The 13,231-nt window shown below is 49.9% G+C and overlaps 1 long non-coding RNA gene across 1 annotated transcript; it reads left to right on the top strand.

Moving 5' to 3' along the window:
- Positions 1 to 10,382: 10,382 nt before the first annotated feature.
- On the top strand, positions 10,383 to 12,636 carry LOC134563603 (uncharacterized). Its single transcript, XR_010083395.1, has 2 exons — positions 10,383 to 10,820; positions 11,264 to 12,636. It is a non-coding gene; the product is annotated as an uncharacterized LOC134563603 (long non-coding RNA).
- Positions 12,637 to 13,231: the final 595 nt, after the last annotated feature.

Genomic DNA, 13,231 nt, shown 5'->3' with positions numbered 1-13,231 from the left:
GGGCCGGGCCGCGGTGCTGCCGCCCTGTGGACACAGCGCGGTACTGCAGCTCTGCCCCGTGCCCGGCCCCAAGGGGCCCCGGGCTGGAAGCTGGTTCTTAGTGCCCGAGTGCAGTCACTGCCCGGGAGCTCCTGTTCGATTCCGCGCTCCCGGCCGTGTCCGTGCGATGGCCGGGCCGCCCGCGGGACTCGGCAGCAGGAAAACACCGAGCGCTGCGTGTTTAAAGGGAGCCGGCCCCGCTTGCCCGTGCGGCGCCTCGGCCCGGCCCGCGCCGCCCTCAGGGAGCCGAGCAGAGCTGCGGGAGCGCGGGGAGCGGCACCGAGTGCGGTTCGACCGTGTCGAGCTGTCCCGAAGAGCGGAATCTAAGGCACTGCATCCAGTAATAGCCGAGCTGTGCCGGTTAGATCCGAGTGTAGCCGAAGAGCCGAAAACACCCGAGGATTTCCGAACAGCCGAAAAGAGCCGAGCATTGCCGAGATCGGCCGAGTTAAGCTGAACGGCCGAAAATGGCCGAGCGCAACCGATAACAGCCGAACCCAACCGCGTTTAGCCGACTGGAACGGAGTCGAACCGAACAAGCCCCGCCGAACCTCGCCGAGTTCGCCCGGTTTGGACCCTATAGCCGCGGCCGAACCAAGGCTCTGCTGCAGGTGTATTCGAGACATCTTTCCTCTTTGTTTGACAGAAGGAAGAGGGGAAAAAAAAAAAAAAAAAAAAAAAAAAAAAAGAGGAAGAAAAAACGGGAGCAGTTCCGGGGCGGTCCCGGGGCGGTCCCGGGGCGGTGTGCGCCGTCACTGCCGCCTTCTCGGCGGGCGATTCCAAGGCGCTGTCGGGCTCTCTGCCGGCCGGTCGGCGGGCGGGCGGCCGGGACGCGATGGCGCTGTGCCCGGAGCTGGAGCGCTCGCTGTCGCTGCTGCAGCCGGGCGCCGACCGGGCCCAGCAGCAGCAGGAGCGGCGGGCGGACGCGGCCCCCACGCCCATGGTGTTCATGTGCGCCGGCTGCGGGCGCCCCGTGGGCGACACCCGCACCTGGCGTTCAGTGTCGAGGACAGCGGTCCCATCCTGCTGCGCAGTGAGTACCAGCGCTGCCACCCCCGTGCCGCCGCGGTCGCTGCCGCCGTGCCTCCTGCCCTGCCTCCCGCCGCAGCTGCGGCCGCCAGCGTCGCCGCGGACCCGGGGCGGAAGGGCTCCGAGCTCCCCGGAGAGTGCGGATGGTGAGGGCCGGGCCTGGCTGGACACAGTCCCGGGGGAGTCGGGGTTCCCGGCGCTGGGGACCGGCAAAGGGCCCGGAGCGCTCGTGTGGCCCGAGAGCCCCTGGAGCACTTATCTGGGGTGGGCTGTACAAGCCGCGTATGGCCTAAGGGAGAGGGATTTCTCACAAGGACATGTAGTGATGGACAAGGGAGGCAGCTTTAGATTAAATGTCGGGAAGAAATTTTTCCCTGCGAGGGTGGTGAGGCCGTGGTACAGGTTCCCCAGAGAAGCTGTGGCTGCCCCTGTGTCCCTGGAAGTGCCCAAGGCCAGGTTGGACGGGGCTTGGAACACCCTGGGATAGTGGAAGCTGTCCCTGCCCAGGGCCGGGGGTGGAATGGGGTGAGCTTGAAGGCCCCTTCCACAATTCAGCGATTCTGATGGTCTTGGTCTTGCTGAGGTTAGCCAGCCTGAGGAGCTGATGCAAATTCAGGCTAAAAGATGAGTGCTCATCATTTATACTGTGTAAAGCATGAATGAAAGGTTAAAAAAGTTCTAATGCATGATTTAAAATTTTTTTTTATTTTTAAGAAAAGGGATGGGGAGAGGTGCCTCCTTTTATTTTCTTCTGAATAAATGTTATTCCTTGCTTGCAGCATGGTAGAAACCCTACTCTGCTCTGGCTGCTCCAGGACCCTTGGCAGCAGATCCATGCACGCCTCAAGGCATCTCGACTGCAAGAGGGATTTGTTCTGTGTCCGTACTGACTCTGTTGAAAGGTAAGTGCAGAATGTTTATGGGTCAGCCTGCCAGCTCCACTGCACTCACCAGGCATGGCACTGAGGGTGCTCCTGTTACATCTCTGGCAAGGCTGGAGGGAGCGTCTTCTGCTGCTCTGTCCCACGGTGGTTTTCTGTATTGGTGCTGTTGGCATCCCAGTGCTCAGCTGTAGGGAACATCACCTGTGTAAGGCACATCCTAGAAAAAGAACCAAAACAAACCAACCTGGCCTGCCTTTTGTGTGGGAAGTTGCATTCCAGCCCAGAAAATATCACCAGGTCCAGGGCACTAGAGGGTTCCTTCGCATTTGATTGGAAGAGTTCACAAACCAAGCACCAAAGAGGCCTGGCTGGAGCCTGTTAGGGGTCCGCATGATCAGCAGGGAGTGTGGCCAGAGGGGCTCGGGCAGGACTTGGGGTGGCTCTGCCCTGTGCTGGCCACATCTGCTCTGTCCTTGCTAAGATGGGCAAAGGCAACTCTGACAACTGAGTACGTGCTTGAGACTCTCACTCAGCTGTCTTAAAATCTGTCTAGAAAATGAAAGTGTGCTTGGGTTTAGTTGGTTTATAGCACTTCAAAGGGGTTATTAAAAACTGTATCCTCAATTAAGGCTCCGCACCAGAGTCCTTTTGTGCAGGCATTGTCCTAATAGACAGTGGTTGTTCATCTGGACTGGTTTTAATGTCTCTTTTTTTTTCTGAAGTTCCCATTTATTTTGCTGTATTGCTGTGGATATTCCCCTTGGTACTCTGGACAGGGTTTGGAGATTTTTTTCTTCATTCCACTGCTAGAGTACTTTTTTTATTGCATGGCAGTAAAATTCTCTCATGCACTAACTTGGCTGCAGAATGGCATTTTCTGGCAAAGGGATGCTGCTTCTGCCTGCCAGCACTGCACTGTTCTTGGTGTCTTGGTGCCATTTTCCACTGTATCCCGTATCCCCAGAATCCACGGCTGTCTCTCAGGGTTCTAAAGGAGTGCTGTGTTTGGATTTTTGGCTTCAGAGTGGGAAGTGCTCTGTAACCTGATGTAACCTGTGGCATCTCAGCTGTAGGCCAGGAACCCTGGAAAAGCAAGCTCGCATTCACGAGGAGCCGCTTCCTCTTGAAAGCCCAGCTGTCTTGCAAGAGGTGCCGCACAGGGTGAGTTTTAACCTTACATCATTCTTTGTTGAAATCACCTCTGAGAAGTCTTAATATGCTTCAATGGTTTCTGCAGAACAGCTTATTCCACTCAGAGCAATTCAGTGCATTGTAACATGTACTGGACTGCTTCCTGTAATTGCTGTCTTGTGCTCTGCAAGACTTTTAGCCACTTTTCCTTCAGTTTTCTTGGTAGTTAGCATTTTCTGTTTATCAAGCACAGCATTAGGTTCCTCTGGCTGTCTCAGAAATTGGATCAGTTGTTTCTAGTTCGTTCTGATTCACTTCTCCAGATCTTCATTTAACTTTTAGCCATGTTTCTTCTGCCTCCTGTGGAAATGGACTTAATGCTTTTGCTGTAACTTTATCTTGAAATAGTAATCATAAATGAATCATGGTAAATCAGGTTGATGTTTTGCTCTACTAAAATCTTGTGACTGCAGGTAGGAAGAGTTGGGAGCGAACAGTCTGAGGAAGTGGACTGTGGAAGCTGAAGGTTGTCCAGCCAAAGCTGAGTGTGTGGCTCTGACACTGACCAAGGCTGGAAAGAGTTACTGTGTGGACAGAGAATGTTAGAGCCGGGTGAGCTTTCACAGGATGAAAGAAGCGAGGAGAGAATCGAATGGAAAGAATTGCTGAGATCAGGTTTGAGCCCTTTCTTTGGGTTTGGGATTTGTTTGTGGTTTTTTTTGTTACCTAACACTACCTAGCACTTACTTACTTACTTACTGTGAGATTTGAAGTTTTCTCCAAAAACTCAGAATGAATTTCCCCACTCTGCCCCACTGGTAGCAGCACACAGGAGAACAGAGCCTGTGGTTTGGATCTTGAGGGAGTTCCAGCAGTACAAGCTATGAGTTACCATGTTTCTCCCAAATTTACATCCAGCAAATCTGAGGAATTACCTCTTGCCTGAGCATTCCTGGTCTCTGTGACTCTTTAGTAAGAGACAGCTGGGACTGGCCAAGCTGAGACAGGATCTGTTCCTGTCAAACCATCTATTTCCCACGCGGATGAGAATCTGGGGGGCAAGTGCCCACATCACTCCTCACAAATGCCCACACATACTTCTGGGGCTGCTGTATCTATCTGCTGGATTTGTCAGCGCCAGCATTTGCGAAGGATCACCTTGTGAGCAACTCAAAAGACACATAAATAGAGGCAGCAGCAATTGTCTTGAGTTTACCTTATGGTAAGGCTTATGGATATTTTTAATCACTATAAGAAGGCTTATGGATATTTTTGATCACTTTCTTAGCACTTGCAATTACCCCTGCTACCACACAAAAGAAACCGAGGAACAGGAAAGCTCCGCTCTGTATCTCTGGCAGAAGAAAAGCCAGCAAACCAGTTTGCGTTCACCCCGATTCCTAGTCCTGTGCTGCAAGTACAGAAATATCTTGAGCCTTTGGGAGGGGGACTGGGACTGTGGAACCCAGCTGCATGTGTCTCCTAGGCCACGTTTTTCTTGGAAGCACCTTTCCTAGTTTCACTGCTTTTTGGAAATGAACTGTTCTGAGCAGAACCAGTACCTTCAGACTCAGGGTCTGAAAACAAAACAACCATAAAAACCACTAAAAAGCCCCCAAACCCACTGCCTAAGAGAACAAAGAAAGAGAAAATATACCGGGATTCTTTTAATAAACCTGAATTTGTGGGAGGCACTGGGTTTGTTTTCCCTTCGTGCGGCAGCACGAAGTTTGCACGCATTTTGCTGCCGCTTTGGCTCTCAAGAACTGGAAATGCCTGGATTTCTGCGTGGTTTCCCCAGGTTCTCCTATTTAGCAGGAGCTGCACGGTGAGGTCGGTGTTCTGAGGGAGGCCCTGGCACAGCTGCCAAAGGCCGGGAACGTGGAGTGTGCAGGGAGCATCCGGGGGGCTTCTCCCCCCTGAGTTTCTCCCGGGGTGTGCTGCCTGCACTGCTGGATGTTGGACCCGGCTTTGGGCCGTTCTCCTGCGGTCCCAGCACTGAGTGCTGCCCCTGTGGCCAGACCTTGCCGTGTGCCGGCACCAAACCCGGGCAGCCGGGGCTGCTTTTCCAGCCCTTTGGTGCCACGGGCGGCCCCCGATTGCCGGAGCTCCCCGGCACCCGGCCTGGACTCACTCTGTGGGGGGGCCTGTTCCATCTGCCTCAACCGAGGACATCCTGCCCAGGTTTGACACTTGACTCCCGTTGTTTTTCCTCTTGCAGGCAGCTGGCAAAAGAGGAGAGAGCCCCTGCGAGGCAGAGCCCCTGGAATGCCCTGTCCTGGTCTGAGGTTCCCACTTTTATCTCCGACTCCCGGAGAATTGCTGGAGCAGAACCAGAGAGTGTCCATTTTATTTCCTGCCTTTTCCAATAAACGGTGACTTTCAGCTGGAGTGTGTTCCTGGTGTTATCCTCCTCCTCCTCCTCCCTGGATTTGTAAATAAATGTCCTGATTTTGGCCAAGTAGAATTTTGTTGTTCCAGGCATTGTGGCTCTTTTGTTTCATTGAAACTTCCCAACTCTGCTGAGACTTTGAGATGTCAAATACAAGTAAGACTGGAGTTTCTTGGGATTGTTACTCACACAAAATAGGGATCCTTCTTGGACAGGAGTAACTTGACGTGTTTAATGCCGCTTCCCTTTAAAATCAGAGCAGGGGAAGCAGATTTGAAATCATCATTCCATGAACTTGCACCAAATTCCTCCAAAGCTGCAAAAGTTTTCCTTGTTAGAAATTCCTGAGCTTGTTTTCCAGGCAAGCTGGGATTTAGATGTTCTTTGTTCCTTGGATTTGCTGGTTTTCCTCTCTCTCATTTTAGTAAAGAATTTTTTTTTTTTCATATTTTCCATGCTGATTGGAATTTTTGTACTGCTCAGGGCACATTGCCAAGGAAATGTACCAATTTCATGTTGGTAAATCAGGCATTGTTCAGCACCATATGCCCACAAGTCTGTAAATTTCCAGGGAAACTTGCTAAGTGTTGAATTGCCATAATGAATCTCTTTGTAAAGTTGATTATACTTTTTTCTTTATTTTTAATTACTTTGAATTTTTTATGTAGGGTTTTTTTTTTAATAAGTGATGTCTTTTTGTATTTTTAAATTTTTTCTTTTAAAAAATTTTCTATTTTAATTTTTCCTTTGTAATTTTTCCTTTGTAATTTTCCTATTTTATTTTTTCCTTTTTATTTTTTTCCTTTTTATTTTTTCCTTTTTATTTTTTTCCTTTTTATTTTTTCCTCTTTTTTTCTCTCTTTAACTTTTTCCTTTTTAATTTTTTCCTTTTTATTTTTTTCCTTTTTAATTTTTTCCTTTTTAATTTTTTCCTTTTTATTTTTTTTCCTTTTTAATTTTTTCCTTTTTATTTTTTTTCCTTTTTAATTTTTTCCTTTTTAATTTTTTCCTTTTTAATTTTTTTCTTTTTATTTTTTCCTTTTTATTTTTTCCTTTTTATTTTTTTCCTTTTTACTTTTTTCCTTTTTATTTTTTTCCTTTTAATTTTTGCTTTTTATTTTCTTTCTTTCTAATTTTTCCTTTTTAACTTTTTAATTTTATTTTTTTCTGTGTTTTACTTGAAATTTTATTTGAAAACTTTTTTTTTTTCTTCATGTTTTCTTTGTGTTGGTGTGTTTTGGTTTGGTTTGGTTTGGTTTGGTTTGGTTTGGTTTGGTTTTTTCCTCTCTCTCTACTCTTTTATCTACTTTTTTATAGCCCAAGTATGTAGAAGTTTGGCTGGTGGGAACAGAGGAGGTGACAAATGAAATCCATGTCCACTCCACGTCCGGATAGAATTGAGAGTGCAGCTAGAGAAATCTCTGTATTTTCTGCTAAATTAGAAATCCTGAACAGAGAAAGCTCTAAAGACCAAGGGGCCTTCTTTTTTCTTTTTCCTTTTTCCCCCGAACAATTCTCATTGTAGCCATTTACAGGATCAGGAACATTACCTTGAAGTCGAGGTGTATTTCACAGGTAGCGAGAAAACAAAGTAGACTTGATCTTGTAACTCTCATTGTTTAGTAACAAAGAAATCCAAAACAAAACAAACAACATAAAAAAAAAAAAAAAAAAAAAAAAATCCACCGACCCCACAAAAGAACAGAGAAAGAGAAATTATACCAATATTATTTTAATTTAAAACCACTTTCTCCCTTAGAAAACCAGGCTAATGTAATTCTGCTTAATTGGGGTGCTGTCGTGTTTAGGTTACTGAATTAATAGAGTTTAAAACATACAGCAATAAACACGAATTTTAAAAACTAAGTACAAAAATATGAATATATATAATAAAACAAATATAAATATGAAAAATAATATCGTAAGTAAATGCAATCTATAATATTTCTCATTACTTATATTATATACAGTAGTCTATATATTATATCCATAGATATGACTAGAAAAAAGACATGGTAATTATCAATATTAAAATAATAAATGTAAAGAAATAATGGAATAGAGCTTAAAACAGAGGGGGTTTTTTGGTTTGAATTTGCTTGGTGGCAGGGGTTCTCTTTTAAGCGGCGGCCGGGTGTCTTTCGGGGCGTTTCTCTTAGGGGATTTCTGTGCACGTTCTCTTTGGGGGGTCCCTTTCTGCGTGTCCCCGACGGGCGGGGAGCCCCGGGCCGGGCCGCGGTGCTGCCGCCCTGTGGACACAGCGCGGTACTGCAGCTCTGCCCCGTGCCCGGCCCCAAGGGGCCCCGGGCTGGAAGCTGGTTCTTAGTGCCCGAGTGCAGTCACTGCCCGGGAGCTCCTGTTCGATTCCGCGCTCCCGGCCGTGTCCGTGCGATGGCCGGGCCGCCCGCGGGACTCGGCAGCAGGAAAACACCGAGCGCTGCGTGTTTAAAGGGAGCCGGCCCCGCTTGCCCGTGCGGCGCCTCGGCCCGGCCCGCGCCGCCCTCAGGGAGCCGAGCAGAGCTGCGGGAGCGCGGGGAGCGGCACCGAGTGCGGTTCGACCGTGTCGAGCTGTCCCGAAGAGCGGAATCTAAGGCACTGCATCCAGTAATAGCCGAGCTGTGCCGGTTAGATCCGAGTGTAGCCGAAGAGCCGAAAACACCCGAGGATTTCCGAACAGCCGAAAAGAGCCGAGCATTGCCGAGATCGGCCGAGTTAAGCTGAACGGCCGAAAATGGCCGAGCGCAACCGATAACAGCCGAACCCAACCGCGTTTAGCCGACTGGAACGGAGTCGAACCGAACAAGCCCCGCCGAACCTCGCCGAGTTCGCCCGGTTTGGACCCTATAGCCGCGGCCGAACCAAGGCTCTGCTGCAGGTGTATTCGAGACATCTTTCCTCTTTGTTTGACAGAAGGAAGAGGGAAAAAAAAAAAAAAAAAAAAAAAAAAAAAAAAAAAAAAAGGAAGAAAAAACGGGAGCAGTTCCGGGGCGGTCCCGGGGCGGTCCCGGGGCGGTGTGCGCCGTCACTGCCGCCTTCTCGGCGGGCGATTCCAAGGCGCTGTCGGGCTCTCTGCCGGCCGGTCGGCGGGCGGGCGGCCGGGACGCGATGGCGCTGTGCCCGGAGCTGGAGCGCTCGCTGTCGCTGCTGCAGCCGGGCGCCGACCGGGCCCAGCAGCAGCAGGAGCGGCGGGCGGACGCGGCCCCCACGCCCATGGTGTTCATGTGCGCCGGCTGCGGGCGCCCCGTGGGCGACACCCGCACCTGGCGTTCAGTGTCGAGGACAGCGGTCCCATCCTGCTGCGCAGTGAGTACCAGCGCTGCCACCCCCGTGCCGCCGCGGTCGCTGCCGCCGTGCCTCCTGCCCTGCCTCCCGCCGCAGCTGCGGCCGCCAGCGTCGCCGCGGACCCGGGGCGGAAGGGCTCCGAGCTCCCCGGAGAGTGCGGATGGTGAGGGCCGGGCCTGGCTGGACACAGTCCCGGGGGAGTCGGGGTTCCCGGCGCTGGGGACCGGCAAAGGGCCCGGAGCGCTCGTGTGGCCCGAGAGCCCCTGGAGCACTTATCTGGGGTGGGCTGTACAAGCCGCGTATGGCCTAAGGGAGAGGGATTTCTCACAAGGACATGTAGTGATGGACAAGGGAGGCAGCTTTAGATTAAATGTCGGGAAGAAATTTTTCCCTGCGAGGGTGGTGAGGCCGTGGTACAGGTTCCCCAGAGAAGCTGTGGCTGCCCCTGTGTCCCTGGAAGTGCCCAAGGCCAGGTTGGACGGGGCTTGGAACACCCTGGGATAGTGGAAGCTGTCCCTGCCCAGGGCCGGGGGTGGAATGGGGTGAGCTTGAAGGCCCCTTCCACAATTCAGCGATTCTGATGGTCTTGGTCTTGCTGAGGTTAGCCAGCCTGAGGAGCTGATGCAAATTCAGGCTAAAAGATGAGTGCTCATCATTTATACTGTGTAAAGCATGAATGAAAGGTTAAAAAAGTTCTAATGCATGATTTAAAATTTTTTTTTTATTTTTAAGAAAAGGGATGGGGAGAGGTGCCTCCTTTTATTTTCTTCTGAATAAATGTTATTCCTTGCTTGCAGCATGGTAGAAACCCTACTCTGCTCTGGCTGCTCCAGGACCCTTGGCAGCAGATCCATGCACGCCTCAAGGCATCTCGACTGCAAGAGGGATTTGTTCTGTGTCCGTACTGACTCTGTTGAAAGGTAAGTGCAGAATGTTTATGGGTCAGCCTGCCAGCTCCACTGCACTCACCAGGCATGGCACTGAGGGTGCTCCTGTTACATCTCTGGCAAGGCTGGAGGGAGCGTCTTCTGCTGCTCTGTCCCACGGTGGTTTTCTGTATTGGTGCTGTTGGCATCCCAGTGCTCAGCTGTAGGGAACATCACCTGTGTAAGGCACATCCTAGAAAAAGAACCAAAACAAACCAACCTGGCCTGCCTTTTGTGTGGGAAGTTGCATTCCAGCCCAGAAAATATCACCAGGTCCAGGGCACTAGAGGGTTCCTTCGCATTTGATTGGAAGAGTTCACAAACCAAGCACCAAAGAGGCCTGGCTGGAGCCTGTTAGGGGTCCGCATGATCAGCAGGGAGTGTGGCCAGAGGGGCTCGGGCAGGACTTGGGGTGGCTCTGCCCTGTGCTGGCCACATCTGCTCTGTCCTTGCTAAGATGGGCAAAGGCAACTCTGACAACTGAGTACGTGCTTGAGACTCTCACTCAGCTGTCTTAAAATCTGTCTAGAAAATGAAAGTGTGCTTGGGTTTAGTTGGTTTATAGCACTTCAAAGGGGTTATTAAAAACTGTATCCTCAATTAAGGCTCCGCACCAGAGTCCTTTTGTGCAGGCATTGTCCTAATAGACAGTGGTTGTTCATCTGGACTGGTTTTAATGTCTCTTTTTTTTTCTGAAGTTCCCATTTATTTTGCTGTATTGCTGTGGATATTCCCCTTGGTACTCTGGACAGGGTTTGGAGATTTTTTTCTTCATTCCACTGCTAGAGTACTTTTTTTATTGCATGGCAGTAAAATTCTCTCATGCACTAACTTGGCTGCAGAATGGCATTTTCTGGCAAAGGGATGCTGCTTCTGCCTGCCAGCACTGCACTGTTCTTGGTGTCTTGGTGCCATTTTCCACTGTATCCCGTATCCCCAGAATCCACGGCTGTCTCTCAGGGTTCTAAAGGAGTGCTGTGTTTGGATTTTTGGCTTCAGAGTGGGAAGTGCTCTGTAACCTGATGTAACCTGTGGCATCTCAGCTGTAGGCCAGGAACCCTGGAAAAGCAAGCTCGCATTCACGAGGAGCCGCTTCCTCTTGAAAGCCCAGCTGTCTTGCAAGAGGTGCCGCACAGGGTGAGTTTTAACCTTACATCATTCTTTGTTGAAATCACCTCTGAGAAGTCTTAATATGCTTCAATGGTTTCTGCAGAACAGCTTATTCCACTCAGAGCAATTCAGTGCATTGTAACATGTACTGGACTGCTTCCTGTAATTGCTGTCTTGTGCTCTGCAAGACTTTTAGCCACTTTTCCTTCCGTTTTCTTGGTAGTTAGCATTTTCTGTTTATCAAGCACAGCATTAGGTTCCTCTGGCTGTCTCAGAAATTGGATCAGTTGTTTCTAGTTCGTTCTGATTCACTTCTCCAGATCTTCATTTAACTTTTAGCCATGTTTCTTCTGCCTCCTGTGGAAATGGACTTAATGCTTTTGCTGTAACTTTATCTTGAAATAGTAATCATAAATGAATCATGGTAAATCAGGTTGATGTTTTGCTCTACTAAAATCTTGTGACTGCAGGTAGGAAGAGTTGGGAGCGAACAGTCTGAGGAAGTGGACTGTGGAAGCTGAAGGTTGTCCAGCCAAAGCTGAGTGTGTGGCTCTGACACTGACCAAGGCTGGAAAGAGTTACTGTGTGGACAGAGAATGTTAGAGCCGGGTGAGCTTTCACAGGATGAAAGAAGCGAGGAGAGAATCGAATGGAAAGAATTGCTGAGATCAGGTTTGAGCCCTTTCTTTGGGTTTGGGATTTGTTTGTGGTTTTTTTTGTTACCTAACACTACCTAGCACTTACTTACTTACTTACTGTGAGATTTGAAGTTTTCTCCAAAAACTCAGAATGAATTTCCCCACTCTGCCCCACTGGTAGCAGCACACAGGAGAACAGAGCCTGTGGTTTGGATCTTGAGGGAGTTCCAGCAGTACAAGCTATGAGTTACCATGTTTCTCCCAAATTTACATCCAGCAAATCTGAGGAATTACCTCTTGCCTGAGCATTCCTGGTCTCTGTGACTCTTTAGTAAGAGACAGCTGGGACTGGCCAAGCTGAGACAGGATCTGTTCCTGTCAAACCATCTATTTCCCACGCGGATGAGAATCTGGGGGGCAAGTGCCCACATCACTCCTCACAAATGCCCACACATACTTCTGGGGCTGCTGTATCTATCTGCTGGATTTGTCAGCGCCAGCATTTGCGAAGGATCACCTTGTGAGCAACTCAAAAGACACATAAATAGAGGCAGCAGCAATTGTCTTGAGTTTACCTTATGGTAAGGCTTATGGATATTTTTAATCACTATAAGAAGGCTTATGGATATTTTTGATCACTTTCTTAGCACTTGCAATTACCCCTGCTACCACACAAAAGAAACCGAGGAACAGGAAAGCTCCGCTCTGTATCTCTGGCAGAAGAAAAGCCAGCAAACCAGTTTGCGTTCACCCCGATTCCTAGTCCTGTGCTGCAAGTACAGAAATATCTTGAGCCTTTGGGAGGGGGACTGGGACTGTGGAACCCAGCTGCATGTGTCTCCTAGGCCACGTTTTTCTTGGAAGCACCTTTCCTAGTTTCACTGCTTTTTGGAAATGAACTGTTCTGAGCAGAACCAGTACCTTCAGACTCAGGGTCTGAAAACAAAACAACCATAAAAACCACTAAAAAGCCCCCAAACCCACTGCCTAAGAGAACAAAGAAAGAGAAAATATACCGGGATTCTTTTAATAAACCTGAATTTGTGGGAGGCACTGGGTTTGTTTTCCCTTCGTGCGGCAGCACGAAGTTTGCACGCATTTTGCTGCCGCTTTGGCTCTCAAGAACTGGAAATGCCTGGATTTCTGCGTGGTTTCCCCAGGTTCTCCTATTTAGCAGGAGCTGCACGGTGAGGTCGGTGTTCTGAGGGAGGCCCTGGCACAGCTGCCAAAGGCCGGGAACGTGGAGTGTGCAGGGAGCATCCGGGGGGCTTCTCCCCCCTGAGTTTCTCCCGGGGTGTGCTGCCTGCACTGCTGGATGTTGGACCCGGCTTTGGGCCGTTCTCCTGCGGTCCCAGCACTGAGTGCTGCCCCTGTGGCCAGACCTTGCCGTGTGCCGGCACCAAACCCGGGCAGCCGGGGCTGCTTTTCCAGCCCTTTGGTGCCACGGGCGGCCCCCGATTGCCGGAGCTCCCCGGCACCCGGCCTGGACTCACTCTGTGGGGGGGCCTGTTCCATCTGCCTCAACCGAGGACATCCTGCCCAGGTTTGACACTTGACTCCCGTTGTTTTTCCTCTTGCAGGCAGCTGGCAAAAGAGGAGAGAGCCCCTGCGAGGCAGAGCCCCTGGAATGCCCTGTCCTGGTCTGAGGTTCCCACTTTTATCTCCGACTCCCGGAGAATTGCTGGAGCAGAACCAGAGAGTGTCCATTTTATTTCCTGCCTTTTCCAATAAACGGTGACTTTCAGCTGGAGTGTGTTCCTGGTGTTATCCTCCTCCTCCCTGGATTTGTAAATAAATGTC

Source organism: Prinia subflava, chromosome 2 (genome assembly GCF_021018805.1).
Source record: "Prinia subflava isolate CZ2003 ecotype Zambia chromosome 2, Cam_Psub_1.2, whole genome shotgun sequence".
Classification (NCBI taxonomy): domain Eukaryota; kingdom Metazoa; phylum Chordata; class Aves; order Passeriformes; family Cisticolidae; genus Prinia; species Prinia subflava.
Note: the sequence above shows the minus strand (reverse complement) of the source record. Positions and strands in the feature narration are given on the sequence as shown.